At 43.2% G+C, this 21,771-nt stretch overlaps 1 protein-coding gene across 2 annotated transcripts in view; it reads right to left on the bottom strand.

Moving 5' to 3' along the window:
- The window catches only part of lsn (vacuolar-sorting protein SNF8), a 292,203-nt gene that overhangs the window by 178,574 nt on the left and 91,858 nt on the right, over nt 1–21,771 (bottom strand). The window lies entirely within an intron of this gene.

Genomic DNA, 21,771 nt, shown 5'->3' with positions numbered 1-21,771 from the left:
GTCAAGAAAAGGTGCAAAGGTGAAAAAGAGGGCAAATAGAGTTGGGGTGAGAGAGTATCATTAAATTTTAGGGAGAATAAAAAGATGTTCGGGAAAAGGAGGTAAATAAAGTGCGTAAGACAAGGGAGCAAATGGAACTTCAGTGAAGGGCGCAAAGGGGGAGGTGATAACAAGTATTTGGGTGATGGGGAGAGAGAGATGGAGTGAGTATTTTGAAGGTTGTTGAATGTGTTTGTTTTGAGGGGGAAAAAGGGGTTTTGGCGAGGGTGTGCAAAGTGAGGGGGGTTAGGGGAAAAAGATTTGGAAACAGAGAAGAGGTATAAAAGTTTTGCGGAAGATGAAACCGGCAAGGCAGCAGGTTTGGATGGTATTGAAAGTGGAAATTATTTAAAAAAGGGGGTGACTGGATTTGGTTTACGGTTGGTAAAAAGGGTTTTTTTAATGAGATACTCATGGTGAGGGGGCCTGAGGATTGGCGAATGGCTTCATAGTCCATTGTACGAAGGCAAAGGGGGAAAAGAGTGAGTGCTCAAATTAAGGATATAAGTTTGTTTATTATTCCTGGAAATTATATGGGAGGGATTGATTGAGAGGGTGAAGGCATGTCAAAGCATCAGATTGGGGAAGAGCAGTGTGGTTTCAGAAGTGGTAGAGGATGGTGGATCATGTTTTGCTTTGAAGAATGTATGTGAGAAAAAACTTAGAAAGCAAATGAATTTTATTACATTTAAAGGATCTGGAGAAGGGTAATGATAGAGTGAAATAGAGATGCTCTTGGAAGGATTAAGAATATAGGTGTTGGGAGGCAATTTTTAGAAGCATGAAAAGTTTTTATCGGATGTAAGGCCAAAGTTACGTGTAGGAAGAGAGGAAATGATTGGTTCTCATGAATGTAGGTTTGCGGCAGGGGTGTGTGATGTCCCCCAAAAGGTTGTTTAATTTGTTTATGGATGGGGTTGTTAGGGAGGGAATGCAAGAGTTTGGAAAGAGGGGAAGTATGAAGTCTGTTGTGGGGTGAGAGAGCTTGGGAAGTGAGTCTTTTTTGTTCCGCTGATGATACGCGCTGGTGGCTGATTTTATGTAGAAACGCCCGAAGCTGGTGACTGAGTTGGTAAAGTGTTGAAAGAAGAAAGTTAAGAGTAAATGTGGGAATAAGAGCAAGGTTATTAGTAAGTAGGTGTTGAGGTCAAGTCAATTGGAGGAAGTTTAAATGGGGAAAAACCTTTGGGGAAGTAAAGTGTTTTAGATATCTGGAGTGGATCTGGCAGGGGGATGGAACCATGGAAGCGGAAGTGAACATAGGGTGGGGGGGGGGCGAAATTCCCGGAGCCTTGAAGAATGTGTGGAAGGGCGAGAACATTATCTCGGAAAGCAAAAATGGGTATGTTTGAAGGAATAGTGGTTCCAACAATGTTTGTATGGTTGCGAGGTGGGGGTATGGATAGAGTTAGTGCGCAGGAGGATGGGATGTGCTGGAAGGAATGTTTGAGGACAATGTGTGGTGTGAGTGGTTTTATCGGGTGAGTAATGTAAGGGTAAGAGAGATGTGTGGAAAAAAAAGAGCGTGGATGAGAGAGCAAAGAAGTGGTTTTGAAATGGTTTGGGCACATGGAGAAATGATTGAGCAAAGATTGACCAGAGGATATATGTGTCGGAGAGGAGGGCAGGCGAGGAGAAGAGGGAGACCAGATTGCGGGGAAAGATGGAGTGAAAAAGATTTGGTGTGATCGGGGCCGAACCTGCAGGAGGGTGAAAGAGGCAAGGCATAGATGAACATTGGCATCGATGTGGTATACCGGTGTTGACGCGCTGTCAGTGGATTGAACAGGGCGATGTAGCGTCTGGGATAAAACATGGAATTGTGGGGGCCTGAAATGTGGAAAGGGAGCTGTGGTTTCGGGCTATATTGCGTACAGCTGGAGACTGAGTGTAACGAATGGACCTTTGTTGTGTTCTCCTAGTGCTACCTCGCACACATGAGGGGTAGATGGTATTCCATGTGTGGCGAGTGGCGATGGAATGAATAGGGGCAGACCAGTGTGAATTGTGTGCATAGGGTATTATGTATGTGTCTGTGTGTTGTATATATGTGTACATTAGATGTATAGGTATGTATATTTTTGCGTGTGTGGGCGTGTGTGTGGTACATGTTATGGGGAGTGGGTTTGGGCCATTTCTTCGTCTGTTTCCTTGCGCTGCCTCGCAAACGCGGGAGACAGCGACAAAGCAAAAAAAAGAAAAAAAATATACATTTATATATAATATATATAATATATATTTTCCCTGGGGATAAGGGGATAAGAATACTTCCCACGTCTAATTCCCTGCGTGTCGTATAAGGCCGACTAAAAGGGGAGGAGCGGGGGGCCTGGTAATCCTCCCCTCGACGTTTTTTTTTTTTTTCCAAAAGAAGAACAGAGGGGGCCAGGTGAGGATTTTCCAAAAAAGGCCAGTCCCTCTGTTCCTAACGCTACCAGGTCGCTAACGGGGGAAAAATGGCGAATAGTTTGAAAGAAAGAAAGGAAAATATATATATATATTATATATATATAGATATATATATAATATATATATATATATATCTATATATATATAATTATATCACCCCATCAAAGGTGAGTAATGTGGCAGTTGAGGGATTCTTGGTGTAACAGGGGGTGTTAGTGTTTGTAAATGGAAACGGTGAAGAGCTTGTAGATTGCGTGCTGAAAAAAGACTGGTGATCGGGAATACCTGTTTTAATAAAACAGAGATATACTAAGCACACGTATGTAAGTAGTATGGGCCAGAAGACGTTACTGGATTACGTTTATTGATAGGACGCGCGAAAGAAGACTTTGGGATGTTAATGTGCTGAGAGGTGCAACTGGAGGAATGTCTGATCGTTATCTTCTGTAGACAAAAGGTGAGGGTTGTAAAGCTTTTTTCAGAAAAGAGGAGAGCAGGTTGGGATGAAGAGAGTGAGAGAGTAAGTGAGTTTGGGGAAAAGGAGACTTGTGGTTGAGGAAGTACAGGAATACTGAGTGCAAAATGGAAAAGGTGAGAGCAAAGGACGTAAGGGGAGTGGGGATGGAAGTGGGATGTATTCAGAAGAATGATGGCTTGCGCAAAAGATGCTTGTGGCATGAGAAGCGTGGGAGGTCGGCAGATTAGAAAGGTTGGTGAGTGATGAATGAAGTATGTTATTGGATTTGGCGACGATTTTTGCTGGAAATAGTGCAAAAAAACTGGGAGATGTATAACAAAAAGAGCAGGAGGTCAAGAGAAAAGTGCAAGAGGTGAAAAATAGGGCAATATGAAGTTGGGTTAAGAGTATCATCAAATTTTAAGGGAGAAAAACAAGATGCTTTGGAAGGTGGTAAATAAAAAGCGTAAGACAAGAGAACAAACGAGAACATCAGCGAAGAAGGGTAATGGGTAGGTAATAATAAGTAGTGGTGATGTGACAAGATGAGTGAGTAGTTGAAGTTTGTTGAATGCGTTTAGTGACTGAGTGGCAGATATACGGTATTTTCGTCGAGGTGATGTGCGAAGTGAGGGAGGGTCAGGGATAATGTTTTTTGGTAAAACAGAAGAAGCGTAGTAAAACTTTGCGGATGATGACAGCCGCAAGACGTTGGTTGGATGGTATTGCAGAGAATTCAGTAAAAAAGTGGTGACTGTGTTGTGTGACTGGTTGGTGAGGATATTTTACTGTATGTAGGCTCACGGAAATTGACTGAGGAATCGGCGGAATGCATGCATAGTGCCAGTATACAAAGCAATGGGGATAAAGGTGAGTGTTCAAATTACAGAGGTATAAGTTTATTGAGTAGTTCCTTGAAAATTGTATGGGAAGGTTTGATTAAAAAGCGGGAGGGCATGTAACAGAAGCATCAATTGGGGAATAGCATGTGTTTCAGAATGGTAAGATGTTGGAATCAGGTGTTTGCTTTTTAAGAATGTATGTGGAGAAATACATAGAAGAACAAATTGGATTTGCATTAGCATTTATAGACCTCTGGAGGAAAAGCATATGATAGAATGAAATAGAGATTGCTCAAGGAGGTATATGGGTGTGGAGGCAAGTTGCCTAAAAAGCAGTGAAAAGTTTTTATCGAGGATGTAAGGCAATTGTTACGAGTAGAAGAGAGGAAAGTGATTGATTTCCTAGTTGAATGTCGTTAGCGGCAGGGTGGTGATTGTCTTCATGGTTTTTTAAATTTGTTTAGGATGGGGTTGGTTAGGGAGTGAATGCAAGAGTTTTTTGGAGAAGGGGCAAAGTAAGCAGTCTGTTTGTGATGAGAAGGCTTGGGAAAGTGGATGTTGATGAGATGGCTTGGAAGGAGTACCAGTTTGTTGTCACTGATGAAACAGAGCTGGTGGCTAAATTGGGGTGAGAAACTGCCGAAGGTGGTGACTGATGTAAGTGTGTGAAAAAAGAAAGCTGACAGTAAAAAGGGAAACAAGAGCAAGGTTATTAGTGTACAATAGGGTGAGGGACAAGCAATTGGGAGGTAAGTTTGAAGGAGAAAAACAGGAGGAAGTGAAGTGTTTTAGATATCTGGAGTAGAGGAACCAGGAAGCCGAAGTGTATCACAGGGTGGGGGAGGGGCCAAGTTCTGGACGTTGAAGAATGGGTGTTGGAAGTCGAGAACGTTTAAATCTCGAAAGTCAAAAATGGAGCATGTTTGAAGAATAGTTGTTCCAGCAATGTTATATGGTTGCGAGGCAAGGATTCTGTAGATAGGTTGGCGGGGGGCGTGGATGTGTTGGAAAATGAGAGGTTTGAGGACAAATATTGGTGTGAGGTGGTTTGATCGAATAGTAATAGAAAGGGTAAGAGAGATGTGGTAATGAAAATATGTGTGGTTGGAGAGCAGGAGAGGTGTTTTTTAAATGGTTTTTGGTCACATGAGGAGAATGAGTGAGGAAAGATTGATAAAGAGATATGTGTCCAGAGGTGGAGGAACGAGAGAAGTGAGACCAAATTGGATGTGGAAGGATGGAGTGAAATAATTTTGAGCGATCGGGGGCCCACTTCCTGGTTACCAACGCTCACTTTCCCTTGTTCAATCCACTGACAGCACGTCAACCCCGGTATACCACTTTCGTTCCAATTCACCTATTCTGCCCCCTTTCACCCTCAAGTTCGGGCCCCCGATACTCAAAATTTTTTCATTCCATCCTTTCCACCTCCAATTTGGTCTCCCTTCCCTCTTTCCCTCACCTAGAACATATACCCCGGTTCCTCACTATTCTCTCCATGGGGCCAAACCTTTCAAAACCCCCTCTTCTGCTCTCTCAACCACCTTTTTTATTACCACACATCTCTTTTACCTTTTCTTACTTATTCCCGATCAAACCACCTCACACCACAAGTCCTCAACATCTCATTTCCCAAAAGCTCCCCCCCACCCATCCTCCTCCCTCACAACATATCATTGTTGGAACCACTATTCCTTCAAAATACAATTTTTGTTTTCCGGGAGATAAGTTTTCGTTTCCACAAATTCTTCAAGCTCGCCAAAATTTCCCCCCTCCCCCCCCTTTGGGGCCCCACTTCGCTTCCATGGTTCCACCCCGTCCAAATCCACTCCCAATATCAAAAAACCCCTTCACTTCCTCAGTTTTTTCTCCATTCAAATTTACATCCAATTTACTTGCCTCACCTACTGTACCCAATAACCTTGCTCTATTCACATTTACTCCCCTTAAATTTTTCTTTCCCCAATTTTTCCCAAAATCGTCACCCGCTTCTGAGTTTCCACCCGAAACCAGCCACCAGGTGTATCAAAGGAACAACAACTGACTCATTCCAAGCCCTCTATCCCAACAAACCCCCTTCAAAAACTTGCCCCTCTTTCCAAAATCTTGCCTTTACCTCCCACAACCCCATCCATAAACAATTAAACAACCATGGAGACATACCACCTTGGGCCCCAAAACCACCTTCACTGGACCCAAACACTTTCCCCTCTTCCTACCCGTACACATGCCTTTACATCCTTGATAAAACTTTTACTGCTTCTACCCAAATTCCTCCCACACCATATATTTTTAATACCTTCCACAGAGGGATCTCTACCTATCATTTGCCTTCTCCAGATCCAATATGCTACATACAAATCCATTTTTTTTCTAAGTATTCCCCAATACATTTGAAAAACTTCCCCTTTAGCCCCCTTTCCTTTTTGTACAATCAACTATATCAATTTCCGGCCCTCCTCAAGCCCCCTTTCAACCATTTTTTTAACTATACATTTACCTGAATATCCTTTAACCTTAAAACCCGTTTAACAATACAGTCCCCCCTTTTTTAATAAATTCCACGAAAAACCCCAAACCGCCGCCTTGCCGGCCTTTTATCTTCCGCAAAGCTTTCAAATTTCCTCTTCTCTGTTTACCAAACCATTTCAACCCCCTCACTTTGCACACCACCTCAACCAAACACCCTATATCTGACTTTTATCATCAACACATTCAACAAACCTTCAAAATACTCACTCCCTCTCCTTCTCACTTTACCACTACTTGTTATTACCTTCCCATTGCCCCTTCATAGTTCCCCTTTTTCCCTTGTCTTACGCACTTTATTTACCTTTCCAAACATCTTTTTATTTTTTCCCCAAAATTTAATGACACTCTCTCACCCCAACTCTCATTTGCCCTTTTTTTCACCTCTTGCACCTTTCTCTTGACCTCCTGTCTCTTTCTTTTATACATCTCCCACTCAATTGCATTTTTTCCCTGCAAAAATCGTCCAAATGCCTCTCTCTTCTCTTTCACTAATACTCTTACTTCTTCATCCCACCACTCACTACCCTTTCTAATCAACCCACCTCCCACTCTTCTCATGCCACAAGCATCTTTTGCGCAATCCATCACTGACTCCCTAAATACATCCCATTCCTCCCCCACTCCCCTTACTTCCATTGTTCTCACCTTTTTCCATTCTGTACACAGTCTCTCCTGGTACTTCCTCACACAGGTCTCCTTCCCAAGCTCACTTACTCTCACCACCTTCTTCACCCCAACATTCACTCTTCTTTTCTGGGGATAGGGGACAAAGATTACTTCCCACGTATTCCCTGCGTGTCGTAAAAGGCGACTAAAAGGGGAGGGAGCGGGGGGCTGGAAATCCTCCCCTCTCGTTTTTTTTTTTTTTTTTTTTTTTTTTTCCAAAAGAAGGAACAGAGAATTGGGCCAGGTGAGGGTATTCCCTCAAAGGCCCAGTCCTCTGTTCTTAACGCTACCTCGCTAATGCGGGAAATGGCGAACAGTTTGAAAGAAAGAAAATATATATATATATATATATATATATATATATATATATATATATATATATATATATATATATATATATTCTTTTTTTTTATTTTATTTTATTTATTTTGCTCCGTAGCTGTCTCCCGCGTTTGCGAGGTAGCGCAAGGAAACAGACGAAAGAAATGGCCCAACCCACCCCCATACACATGTATATACATACACGTCCACACACGCAAATATACATACCTATACATCTCAATGTACACATATATATACACACAGAGACACCTACATATATACCAATGAACACAATTCACACTGTCTGCCTTTATTCATTCCCATCGCCACCTCGCCACACATGGAATACCATCCCTCTCCCCCCTCATGTGTGCGAGGTAGCACTAGGAAAACACAACAAAGGTCCCATTCGTTCACACTCAGTCTCTAGCTGTCATGCAATAATGCCCGAAACCACAGCTCCCTTTCCACATCCAGGCACCACACAACTTTCAATGGTTTACCCCAGACGCTTCACATGCCCTGATTCAATCCACTGACAGCACGTCAACCCCGGTACCATATCGATCCAATTTACTCTATTCCTTGCCCGCCTTTCACCCTCCTGCATGTTCAGGCCCCGATCACACAAAATCTTTTTCACTCCATCTTTCCACCTCCAATGTGGTCTCCCACTTCTCCTCGTTCCCTCCACCTCCGACACATATATCTTCTTGGTCAATCTTTCCTCACTCATTCTCTCCATGTGCCCAAACCATTTCAAAACACCCTCTTCTGCTCTCTCAACCTCGCTCTTTTTATTTCCACACATCTCTCTTACCCTTACATTACTTACTCGATCAAACCACCTCACACCGCACATTGTCCTCAAACATCTCATTTCCAGCACATCCACCCTCCTGCGCACAACTCTATCCATAGCCCACACCTCGCAACCATACAACATTGTTGGAACCACTATTCCTTCAAACATACCCATTTTTGCTTTCCGAGATAATGTTCTCGACTTCCACACATTCTTCAAGGCTCCCAGGATTTTCGCCCCCTCCCCCACCCTATGATTCACTTCCGCTTCCATGGTTCCATCCGCTGCCAGATCCACTCCCAGATATCTAAAACACTTTACTTCCTCCAGTTTTTCTCCATTTAAACTTACCTCCCAATTGACTTGACCCTCAACCCTACTGTACCTAATAACTTTGCTCTTATTCACACTTACTCTTAACTTTCTTCTTTCACACACTTTACCAAACTCAGTCACCAGCTTCTGCAGTTTCTCACATGAATCAGCCACCAGCGCTGTATCATCAGCGAACAACAACTGACTCACTTCCCAAGCTCTCTCATCCACAACAGACTTCATACTTACCCCTCTTTCCAAAACTCTTGCATTCACCTCCATAACAACACCATCCGTAAACAAATTAAACAACCATGGAGACATCACACACCCCTGCCGCAAACCTACATTCACTGAGAACCAATCACTTTCCTCTCTTCCTACACGTACACATGCCTTACATCCTCGATAAAAACTTTTCACTGCTTCTAACAACTTGCCTCCCACACCATATATTCTTAATACCTTCCACAGAGCATCTCTATCAACTCTATCATATGCCTTCTCCAGATCCATAAATGCTACATACAAATCCATTTGCTTTTCTAAGTATTTCTCACATACATTCTTCAAAGCAAACACCTGATCCACACATCCTCTACCACTTCTGAAACCACACTGCTCTTCCCCAATCTGATGCTCTGTACATGCCTTCACCCTCTCAATCAATACCCTCCCATATAATTTACCAGGAATACTCAACAAACTTATACCTCTGTAATTTGAGCACCCTTTGCCTTTGTACAATGGCACTATGCACGCATTCAGCCAATCCTCAGGTACCTCACCATGAGTCATACATACATTAAATAACCTTACCAACCAGTCAACAATACAGTCACCCCCTCTTTTAATAGATTCCACTGCAATACCATCCAAACCTGCTGCCTTGCCGGCTTTCATCTTCCGCAAAGCTTTTACTACCTCTTCTCTGTTTAACAAATCATTTTCCCTAACCCTCTCACTTTGAACACCACCTCGACCAAAACACCCTATATCTGCCACTCTATCATCAAACACATTCAACAAAACTTCAAAATACTCGCTCCATCTCCTTCTCACATCAGGGGGAGGAATGGGATGTATTTAGGGAATCAGTGATGGATTGCGCAAAAGATGCTTGTGGCATGAGAAGCGTGGGAGGTGGGTTGATTAGAAAGGGTAGTGAGTGGTGGGATGAAGAAGTAAGATTATTAGTGAAAGAGAAGAGAGAGGCATTTGGACGATTTTTGCAGGGAAAAATGCAATTGAGTGGGAGATGTATAAAAGAAAGAGACAGGAGGTCAAGAGAAAGGTGCAAGAGGTGAAAAAAGGGCAAATGAGAGTTGGGGTGAGAGAGTATCATTAAATTTTAGGGAGAATAAAAAGATGTTCTGGAAGGAGGTAAATAAAGTGCGTAAGACAAGGGAGCAAATGGGAACTTCAGTGAAGGGCACTAATGGGGGGCCAGAAATCCTCCCCTCCTTGTACTTTTAACGTTCTAAAATGGGAAACAGAAGGAGTCACGCGGGGAGTGCTCATCCTCCTCGAAGGCTCAGACTGGGGTGTCTAAATGTGTGTGGATGTAACCAAGATGTGAAAAAAGGAGAGACATGTAGTATGTTTGAGGAAAGGAACCTGGATGTTTTGGCTCTGAGTGAAACGAAGCTCAAGGGTAAAGGGGAAGAGTGGTTTGGGAATGTCTTGGGAGTAAAGTCAGGGGTTAGTGAGAGGACAAGAGCAAGGGAAGGAGTAGCAGTACTCCAGAAACAGGAGTTGTGAGAGTATGTGACAGAACGTAAGAAAGTAAATTCTCGATTAATATGGGTAAAACTGAAAGTTGATGGAGAGAGATGGGTGATTATTTGTGCATATGCACCTGGGCACGAGAAGAAAGATCATGAGAGGCAAGTGTTTTGGGAGCAGCTGAATGAGTGTGTTAGTGGTTTTGATGCACGAGACCGGGTTATAGTGATGGGTGATTTGAATGCAAAGGTGAGTAATGTGTCAGTTGAGGGAATAATTGGTATACATGGGGTGATCAGTGTTGTCAATGGAAATGGTGAAGAGCTTGTACATTTATGTGCTGAAAAAGGACCGGTGATTGAAAATACCTGGTTTAAAAAGCGAGATATACATAAGTATACGTATGTAAGTAGGAGAGATGGCCAGAGAGCGTTATTGGATTATGTGTTAATTGACAGGCGCGCGAAAGAGAGACTTTTGGATGTTAATGTGCTGAGACGTGCAACTGGAGGGATGTCTGATGATTATCTGGTGGAGGCTAAGGTGAAGATTTGTATGGGTTTTCAGAAAAGAAGAGTGAATGTTGGGGTGAAGAGGGTAGTGAGAGTAAGTGAGCTTGGGAAGGAGACTTGTGTGAGGAAGTACCAGGAGAGACTGAGTACAAAATGGAAAAAGGTGAGAACAATGGAAGTAAGGGGAGTGGGGGAGGAATGGGATGTATTTAGGGAATCAGTGAAGGATTGCGCAAAAGATGCTTGTGGCGTGAGAAGAGTGGGAGGTGGGTTGATTAGAAAGGGTAGTGAGTGGTGGGATGAAGAAGTAAGATTATTAGTGAAAGAGAAGAGAGAGGCATTTGGACAATTTTTGCAGGGGAAAAATGCAATTGAGTGGGAGATGTATAAAAGAAAGAGACAAGAGGTCAAGAGAAAGGTGCAAGAGGTGAAAAAGAGGGCAAATGAGAGTTGGGGTGAGAGAGTATCATTAAATTTTAGGGAGAATAAAAAGATGTTCTGGAAGGAGGTAAATAAAGTGCGTAAGACAAGGGAGCAAATTGGAACTTCAGTGAAGGGCGCAAATGGGGAGGTGATAGCAAGTAGTGGTGATGTGAGAAGGAGATGGAGTGAGTATTTTGAAGGTTTGTTGAATGTGTTTGATGATAGGGTGTTTTGGTCGAGGTGGTGTGCAAAGTGAGAGGGTTAGGGAAAATGATTTGGTAAACAGAGAAGAGGTAGTAAAAGCTTTGCGGAAGATGAAAGCCGGCAAGGCAGCAGGTTTGGATGGTATTGCAGTGGAATCTATTAAAAAAGGGGGTGACTGTATTGGTGACTGGTTGGTAAGGTTATTTAATGTATGTATGACTCATGGTGAGGTGCCTGAGGATTGGCGAAATGCGTTCATAGTACCATTGTACGAAGGCAAAGGGGGTAAGAGTGAGTGCTCAAATTATAGAGGTATAAGTTTGTTGAGTATTCCTGGGAAATTATATGGGAGGGTATTGATTGAGAGGGTGAAGGCATGTGCAAAGCATCAGATTGGGGAAGAGCAGTGTGGTTTCAGAAGTGGTAGAGGATGTGTGGATCAGGTGTTTGCTTTGAAGAATGTATGTGAGAAATACTTAGAAAAGCAAATGAATTTGTATGTATCATTTATGGATCTGGAGAAGGCATATGATAGAGTTGATAGAGATGCTCTGTGGAAGGTATTAAGAATATATGGTGTGGGAGGCAATTTGTTAGAAGCAGTGAAAAGTTTTTATCGAGGATGTAAGGCATGTGTACGTGTAGGAAGAGAGGAAAGTGATTGGTTCTCAGTGAATGTAGGTTTGCGGCAGGGGTGTGTGATGTCTCCATGGTTGTTTAATTTGTTTATGGATGGGGTTGTTAGGGAGGTGAATGCACGAGTTTTGGAAAGAGGGGTAAGTATGAAGTCTGTTGTGGATGAGAGAGCTTGGGAAGTGAGTCAGTTGTTGTTCGCTGATGATACAGCGCTGGTGGCTGATTCATGTGAGAAACTGCAGAAGCTGGTGACTGAGTTTGGTAAAGTGTGTGAAAGAAGAAAGTTAAGAGTAAATGTGAATAAGAGCAAGGTTATTAGGTATAGTAGGGTTGAGGGTCAAGTCAATTGGGAGGTAAGTTTAAATGGAGAAAAACTGGAAGAAGTAAAGTGTTTTAGATATCTGGGAGTGGATCTGGCAGCGGATGGAACCATGGAAGCGGAAGTGAATCATAGGGTGGGGGAGGGGGCGAAAATTCTGGGAGCCTTGAAGAATGTGTGGAAGTCGAGAACATTATCTCGGAAAGCAAAAATGGGTATGTTTGAAGGAATAGTGGTTCCAACAATGTTGTATGGTTGCGAGGTGTGGGCTATGGATAGAGTTGTGCGCAGGAGGATGGATGTGCTGGAAATGAGATGTTTGAGGACAATGTGTGGTGTGAGGTGGTTTGATCGGGTGAGTAATGTAAGGGTAAGAGAGATGTGTGGAAATAAAAAGAGCGTGGTTGAGAGAGCAGAAGAAGGTGTTTTGAAATGGTTTGGGCACATGGAGAGAATGAGTGAGCAAAGATTGACCAAGAGGATATATGTGTCGGAGGTGGAGGGAACGAGGAGAAGTGGGAGACCAAATTGGAGGTGGAAAGATGGAGTGAAAAAGATTTTGTGTGATCGGGGCCTGAACATGCAGGAGGGTGAAAGGAGGGCAAGGAATAGAGTGAACTGGATCGATGTGGTATACCGGGGTTGACGCGCTGTCAGTGGATTGAATCAGGGCATGTGAGGCGTCTGGGATAAACCATGGAAAGTTGTGTGGGGCCTGGATGTGGAAAGGGAGCTGTGGTTTCGGGCATTATTGCGTGACAGCTGGAGACTGAGTGTGAACGAATGGGACCTTTGTTGTGTTCTCCTAGTGCTACCTCGCACACATGAGGGGGGAGGGGGATGGTATTCCATGTGTGGCGAGGTGGCGATGGGAATGAATAGGGGCAGACAGTGTGAATTGTGTGCATGGGTATATATGTATGTGTCTGTGTGTGTGTATATATGTGTACATTGAGATGTATAGGTATGTATATTTGCGTGTGTGGGCGTGTGTGTGTGTACATTGTGTATGGGGGTGGGTTGGGCCATTTCTTTCGTCTGTTTCCTTGCGCTGCCTCGCAAACGCGGGAGACAGCGACAAAGCAAAAAAAAGAAAAAAAAATATACATTTATATATATATATATATATATATATATTTTCCCTGGGGATAGGGGATTAAGAATACTTCCCACGTATTCCCTGCGTGTCGTAGAAGGCGACTAAAAGGGGAGGGAGCGGGGGGCTGGAAATCCTCCCCTCTCGGTTTTTTTTTTTTTCCAAAAGAAGGAACAGAGGGGGCCAGGTGAGGATATTCCAAAAAAGGCCCAGTCCTCTGTTCCTAACGCTACCTCGCTAACGCGGGAAATGGCGAATAGTTTGAAAGAAAGAAAGAAAATATATATATATATATATATATATATATATATATATATATATATATATATATATATATATATATATATATATATCACCCATCAAAGGTGAGTAATGTGGCAGTTGAGGGAATACTTGGTGTACATGGGGTGTTCAGTGTTGTAAATGGAAACGGTGAAGAGCTTGTAGATTTGTGTGCTGAAAAAAGGACTGGTGATCGGGAATACCTGGTTTAAAAACAGAGATATACGTAAGCACACGTATGTAAGTAGGTGATGGCCAGAGAGCGTTACTGGATTACGTGTTTATTGATAGGCGCGCGAAAGAGAGACTTTTGGATGTTAATGTGCTGAGAGGTGCAACTGGAGGGATGTCTGATCGTTATCTTGTGTAGACGAAGGTGAGGGTTTGTAAAGCTTTTCAGAAAAGAGGAGAGAATGTTGGGATGAAGAGAGTGGCGAGAGTAAGTGAGCTTGGGAAGGAGACTTGTGTGAGGAAGTACCAGGAGAGACTGAGTGCAAAATGGAAAAAGGTGAGAGCAAAGGACGTAAGGGGAGTGGGGATGGAATGGGATGTATTCAGGGAAGCAGTGATGGCTTGCGCAAAAGATGCTTGTGGCATGAGAAGCGTGGGAGGTCGGCAGATTAGAAAGGGTGGTGAGTGATGAGATGAAGTATGTTATTGGATTTGGACGATTTTTGCTGGGAAATAGTGCAAATAACTGGGAGATGTATAACAGAAAGAGGCAGGAGGTCAAGAGAAAGGTGCAAGAGGTGAAAAAGAGGGCAAATGAGAGTTGGGGTTAGAGAGTATCATCAAATTTTAGGGAGAATAAAAAGATGCTTTGGAAGGAGGTAAATAAAAAGCGTAAGACAAGAGAACAAATGAGAACATCAGCGAAGAGGGCTAATGGGGAGGTAATAATAAGTAGTGGTGATGTGACAAGATGGAGTGAGTATTTTGAAGGTTTGTTGAATGTGTTAGACGACAGAGTGGCAGATATACGGTATTTTCGTCGAGGTGATGTGCGAAGTGAGAGGGTCAGGGAGAATGGTTTGGTAAACAGAGAAGAGGTAGTAAAAGCTTTGCGGATGATGAAAGCCGGCAAGACGGTGGGTTGGATGGTATTGCAGATGAATTCATTAAAAAAGTGGGTGACTGTGTTGTTGACTGGTTGGTGAGGATATTCACTGTATGTATGGCTCACGGAGAATTGCCTGAGGATCGGCGGAATGCATGCATAGTGCCATTATACAAAGGCAATGGGGATAAAGGTGAGTGTTCAAATTACAGAGGTATAAGTTTATTGAGTATTCCTTGAAAATTGTATGGGAGGGTTTGATTAAGAGCGGGAAGGCATGTACAGAGCATCAGATTGGGGAAGAGCAGTGTGTTTCAGAAGTGGTAGAGGATGTGTGGATCAGGTGTTTGCTTTGAAGAATGTATGTGAGAAATACATAGAAGAACAAATGGATTTGCATGTAGCATTTATAGACCTGGAGAAAGCATATGATAGAATTGATAGAGATGCTCAGTGGAAGGTATATGGTGTGGGAGGCAAGTTGCTAAAAGCAGTGAAAAGTTTTTATCGAGGATGTAAGGCATGTGTACGAGTAGGAAGAGAGGAAAGTGATTGGTTCCTAGTGAATGTCGGTTAGCGGCAGGGGTGCGTGATGTCTTCATGGTTGTTTAATTTGTTTATGGATGGGGTTGTTAGGGAGGTGAATGCAAGAGTTTTGGAGAGAGGGGCAAGTATGCAGTCTGTTGTGGATGAGATGGCTTGGGAAGTGAGTGTGATGAGATGGCTTGGGAAGTGAGTCAGTTGTTGTTCACTGATGAAACAGAGCTGGTGGCTAAATTGGGTGAGAAACTGCCGAAGGTGGTGACTGATGGTAAAGTGTGTGAAAAAAGAAAGCTGACAGTAAATGGGAACAAGAGCAAGGTTATTAGGTACAATAGGGATGAGGGACAAGTCAATTGGGAGGTAAGTTTGAATGGAGAAAAACTGGAGGAAGTGAAGTGTTTTAGATATCTGGGAGTAGATGGAACCATGGAAGCCGAAGTGAATCACAGGGTGGGGGAGGGGCGAAAGTTCTGGGAGCGTTGAAGAATGTGTGGAAGTCGAGAACGTTATCTCGGAAAGCAAAAATGAGTATGTTTGAAGGAATAGTTGTTCCAGCAATGTTATATGGTTGCGAGGCATGGACTGTAGATAGGGTTGTGCGGGGGAGCGTGGATGTGTTGGAAATGAGATGTTTGAGGACAATATGTGGTGTGAGGTGGTTTGATCGAATAAGTAATGAAAGGGTAAGAGAGATGTGTGGTAATGAAAATAGTGTGGTTGAGAGAGCAGGAGAGGGTGTTTTGAAATGGTTTGGTCACATGGAGAGAATGAGTGAGGAAAGATTGATAAAGAGGATATGTGTCAGAGGTGGAGGGAACGAGGAGAAGTGGGAGACCAAATTGGAGGTGGAAGGATGGAGTGAAAAAGATTTTGAGCGATCGGGGCCTGAACATACATGAGGGTGAAAGGCGTGCAAGGAATAGAGTGAATTGGAACGACGTGGTCGACGTGCTGTTAATGGATTGAACCAGGGCAAGTGAAGCGCCTGGGGTAAACCATGGGAAGTTTTGTGGGGCCTGGATGTGGAAAGTGAGCTGTGGTTTCGGTGCATTATACATGACAGCTCCCTTTCCACATCCAGGCCCTACAAAACTTTCCGTGGTTTACCCCAGACGTCTCACATACCCTGGTTCAATCCACTGACAGCACGTCGACCCCGGTATACCACATCGTTCCAATTCACTATTTCTTGCACGCCATTCACCCTCATGTATGTTCAGGCCCCGATAGCTCAAAATTTTTTCATTCCATCCTTCCATCTCCAATTTGGTCTCCCACTTCTCGTTCCCTCGACCTATGACACATATATCGTTCCTCACTGATTCTCTCCATGTGGCCAAACCATTTCAATACACCCTCTTCTGCTCTCTCAACCACACTATTTTTATTACCACACATCTCTCTTATCCTTTCATTACTTATTCGATCAAACCACCTCACACCACATATTGTCCTCAAACATCTCATTTGCAACACATCCACGCTCCCCCGCACAACCCTATCTACAGTCCATGCCTCACAACCATATAACATTGTTGGAATCACTATTCCTTCAAACATATCAATTTTTGCTCACGGAGATAACGTTTTCGCCTTCCACAAATTCTTCAACGCTCCCAAAACCTCCACGCCCTCCCCCACCCTGTGACTCACTTCCGCTTCCATGGTTCCATCCGTTACCAAATCCACTCCCACATATCTAAAACACTTCACTTCCTCTAGTTTTTCTCCATTCAAACTTACTTCCTAATTGACTTGTCTCTCAACCCTACTGTACCTAATAACCTTGCTCTCATTCACATTTACTCTCAACTTTCTTCTTTCACAATTTACCAAACTCAGTCACCAGCTTCTGTAGTTTCGCACCCGAACCAGCCACCAGTGCTGTATCAAGAGGGAACAACAACTGACTCATATTCCAAGCCCTCTCATCCACAACAGACTGCATACTTGCCCCTCTTTCCAAAATTCTTGCATTCACCTCCCTAACAACCCCATCCATAAACAAATTAAACAACCATGGAGACATTATCCACTGCTGTGGCAGACCGACCTTCACTTGGCACCAATCACTCTCCTCTCTTCCTACCCGTACACATGCCTTACATCCTTGATAAAAGCGTTTTACTGCTTCTAGCAACTTACCTCCCACACCATATACTCTTAATACCTTCCACAGAGCATCTCTATCATTTGCCTTCTCCAGATCCAGAAATGCTACATACAAATCGATTTGTTTTTCTAAGTATTTCTTAGATACATTTGAACACTCACCTTTATCCCCTTTGCCTTTGTACAATGGCACTATGGATGCATTCCGCCGATCCTCAAGCACTTCACCATGAACTATACATACACTGAATATCCTTACTAACCAGTCAACAATACAGTCGCCCCCTTTTTTAATAAATTCCACAGAAATTCCGTCTAAACCCGCCGCCTTGCCGGCTTTCATCTTCCGCAAAGCTTTCACTACCTCTTCTCTGTTTACCAAACCATTCTCCCAGATCCTCTCACTTCGCACACCACCTCAACCAATACACCCTATATCTGACTGTCTATCATCAAACACATTCAACAAACCTTCAAAATACTCACTTCATCTCCTTCTCACTTCACCACTACTTGTTATTACCTTCTCATTAGCCCCCTTCATTGATGTTCCCATTTGTTCCCTTGTCTTACGCACTTTATTTATCACCTTCCAAAACATCTTTTTATTCTCCCTAAAATTTAATGATACTCTCTCACCCCAACTCTCATTTGTCCTTTTTTTTTCACCTCTTGCACCTTTCTCTTTCATACATCTCTCAGTCATTCGCACTGATTTCCTGCAAAAATCGTCCAAACGCCTTTCTCTTCTCTTTCACTAACAATCTTACTTCTTCATCCCACGAATCACTACCCTTTCTAATCTGCCCGCCTCCCACCTTTCTCATGTCACAAGCATCTTTTGCGCAAGACATCACTGCTTCCCTAAATACATCCCCTTCCTCCCCCACTCCCCTTACGTCATTTGCTCTCACCTTTTTCCATTTTGCATTCAATCTCTCCTGGCACTTCCTCACACAAGTCTCCTTTCAATGCTCACTTACTCTCACCACCTTCTTCACCCTAACATTCTCTCTTCTTTTCTGAAAACCTGTACAAATCTTCACCATCGCCTGCACAAGATAATGATCAGACATCCCTCCAGTTGCATCTCTCAGCACATTAACTTCCAAAAGTCTCTTTCACGCGCCTATCAATTAACACGTAATCCAATAACGCTCTCTGGCCATCTCTCCTACGTATACTTATGTATATCTCTCTTTTTAAACCAGGTATTCCCAAACACCAGTCCTTTTTCCGCACACAAATTTACAAATTCTTTACCATTTCCAATAGTGAACACCCCAGGTACACCAATTATTCCCTCAACTGCCACATTACTCACCTTTACATTCAAATCACCCATCACTATAACCCGGTCTCATGCATCAAAACTACTAACACACTCACTCAGCTGCTCCCAAAATACTTGCCTCTCACGATCTTTCTTCTCATGCCCAGGTTTATAGGCACCAATAACCATCCCTCTCTCTCCATCCACTTTCTGTTTAGCCCATATCTAATCCATAATCTAGAGTTTACTTTCTTGCACTCTATCACATACTCCCATAACTCCTGCTTCAGGAGCAGTGCTACTCCTTCCTTTGCTCTTGTCCTCTCACCAACCCCTGACTTTACTCCCAAGTCATTCCCAAACCACTCTTCCCCTTTAGCCTTGAGAGAGAGAGAGAGAGAGAGAGAGAGAGAGAGAGAGAGAGAGAGAGAGAGAGAGAGAGAGAGAGAGAGAGAGAGAGAGCGCATTAGAAAATTCAATACATGAAAAATAAAATACAAGACAAAAATCTGCATAAACTTGAAACAAAGAAACCTTCCCTCCCCCGCCAAGCAACAACGGCGACAGTGAAAATAAAAGATGCAACCAGGTCTGGCGAGTGGCAAGACCTTGGTGCGGGTCCCAGCCACCCAGGTCTACTTTCCCGGCAAACGCTCGAGCCTTTCTGAGAAGCTCCTCCGTCCCTCACCCACTGCCTCCTCCCATGTGTGTGTGTGTGTGTGTGTGTGTGTGTGTGTGTGTGTGTACGGCAGATCCGTCTGAGAGTCTGCAGTCTCGCGTAGTAACTGCCGATCTTGAGTCATCCTCGAGGGTGCAAGTAGCTTGGCACAAATTAACGACCATTTTCTACTTGTATCTGCAGCCATGTTAGCAGTCCAGCTGAAGTAACCTTGGTCCATGTCATACGTCAGTATCTCTCTCTCTCTCTCTCTCTCTCTCTCTCTCTCTCTATATATATATATATATATATATATATATATATATATATATATATATATATATATATATATATTATCCCTGGGGATAGGGGATTAAGAATACTTCCCACGTATTCCCTGCGTGTCGTAGAAGGCGACTAAAAGGGGAGGGAGCGGGGGGCTGGAAATCCTCCCCTCTCCTTTTTTTTTTTTTTTTTTTTTTTCCAAAAGAAGGAACAGAGAATTGGGCCAGGTGAGGGTATTCCCTCAAAGGCCCAGTCCTCTGTTCTTAACGCTACCTCGCTAATGCGGAAAATGGCGAATAGTTTGAAAGAAAGAAAAGAAATATATATATATATATATATATATATATATATATATATATATATATATATATATATATATATATATATATATAAAGAGAGAGAGAGAGAGAGAGAGAGAGAGAGAGAGAGAGAGAGAGAGAGAGAGAGAGAGAGAGAGAGAGAGAGAGAGAGAGAGAGAGTACGTCTGTAAACAGTACTGATGTCATCCACTGTAACCACTGTATCTGTATTGACTCCTGTACTACCCTCACAGTTCGTGCAGAGCAGTGGAAAGTCTTCCTTAAGACACACAGCTGCGTGTGGCAGTGGTAAATAAAAACCTACGTTTGGCACCGGGGTGAGAGTGTACGATCTTTCTCAAGGTCTTGACAAGAGTACCTACCACCCTACTATTCCCCTCTCACTCAGCCCTCCAAACGACCACTCATTTAGGGTCCTTCATCAACCACTCGGGGGGCCCTTCTTGACAACCAGCCCTTCTTCACGACCCCTGGAGGTCGCTCGTTCAGACCCTTCCATAAAGTTTCGTCTTCGCTTCCCTAATCACCCAGTCCATCAACTGAATCTCGTACAAGCTACCTCAAAAGGTTCCTCTACACAGGCCATCATCATTCATGGCCCTTGAAACCAATTCATGGCTTTCAAAAGAGACATTTCATTCAGGTCCTAGCCACAACTTACCCTCCCACCACCATTCACGTCCTGGAGGGGTTCGGAAGGGGTAGGGGTGGGGGGTTTGCCATTCAAGAAAAACAAAGATGGTGTAAACTGTGTAAACGACACGTGTGCCCTAAGATGCAAACTTGGACCTTGGCGAACAACGCAAGGTCACTCCCAGACGTCAGAGCGACCAGGCGCCTGCTTTTGTCCTCAGTAAATCTTGATTATAAACACATCTAATGTTGATGATAAGCCGTAACGACAAAGCTAGCGTCTTTATTCATACTCATCCCACATCAATACGTAATCACAAATTCCGTAAAATGAAAATACCTTAACAGCTCAGGTAAAAGTAGTACAATGAAAGCAACTTAAATTTTGGTCCTCTGTAATAATTAATCCATTTGAAAAATTTCGAAGCATACACAAGTGAGAGAATGACTAAGACATCACATCAAACATTACAAGCTACAACTACAGTGAGGTGAACAGGTTGTAGGTACAACAGAGAGCACAATACTGTCATCCACAGACATCGGAAATTTCTTCCCAACGTCGCAAAGATTTGAAACTCTTTCACCTCACAATCCCCCCCGCCCCCCCCGCCCCCCCAACTCCTGTGACCTGACCCTTTTAAGAGACAGGCTTTCCAATTTCTCGAAAAGCTTTAAATTTCCTGACCCCTTATTTCTCTATCTTTTTAACCCTTTAACATTTCGACCTAGCCTTCCAGAGGGCAACTGTCAGTGACTGGTAGCTTAGACATTTAATTTATATATTCCTATCAGTCCACGGGGAAATGAAACACGATAAGTTCTCAAGTGCACTTTCGTGTAATAATCACATCATCAGGGGATATATATATATATATATATATATATATATATATATATATATATATATATATATGTAGGTATGTATATTTGCGTGTGTGGCCGTATGTATATACATGTGTATGGGGGTGGGTTGGGCCATTTCTTTCGTCTGTTTCCTTGCGCTACCTCGCAAACGCGGGAGACAGCGACAAAGCAAAAAAAAAAAAAAATATATATATATATTATATATATATATCTTCGTATTCCTACTTTTTTTTCCTAAATAACCAAATAGGTAAATAACTGGTAGGGACAATAACCTGCAAGCCAGCGATCGCGTCATGTAAACAAACATACAGCAGACCACCTCAATGGTAAACAATAAACAGCGCAGTTCAACATACTCGTAGACTAACTTCCGTTTTCTCCCACAGGAAGCGACCTGGAGGATGCACTCCACTTGCACCCTGGAACCTGGAAGAGGT

This window comes from Panulirus ornatus, chromosome 50 (genome assembly GCF_036320965.1).
Source record: "Panulirus ornatus isolate Po-2019 chromosome 50, ASM3632096v1, whole genome shotgun sequence".
Classification (NCBI taxonomy): domain Eukaryota; kingdom Metazoa; phylum Arthropoda; class Malacostraca; order Decapoda; family Palinuridae; genus Panulirus; species Panulirus ornatus.
The sequence above is the reverse complement of the archived record's forward strand: the minus strand, read 5'-3'. Positions and strand labels throughout refer to the sequence as shown.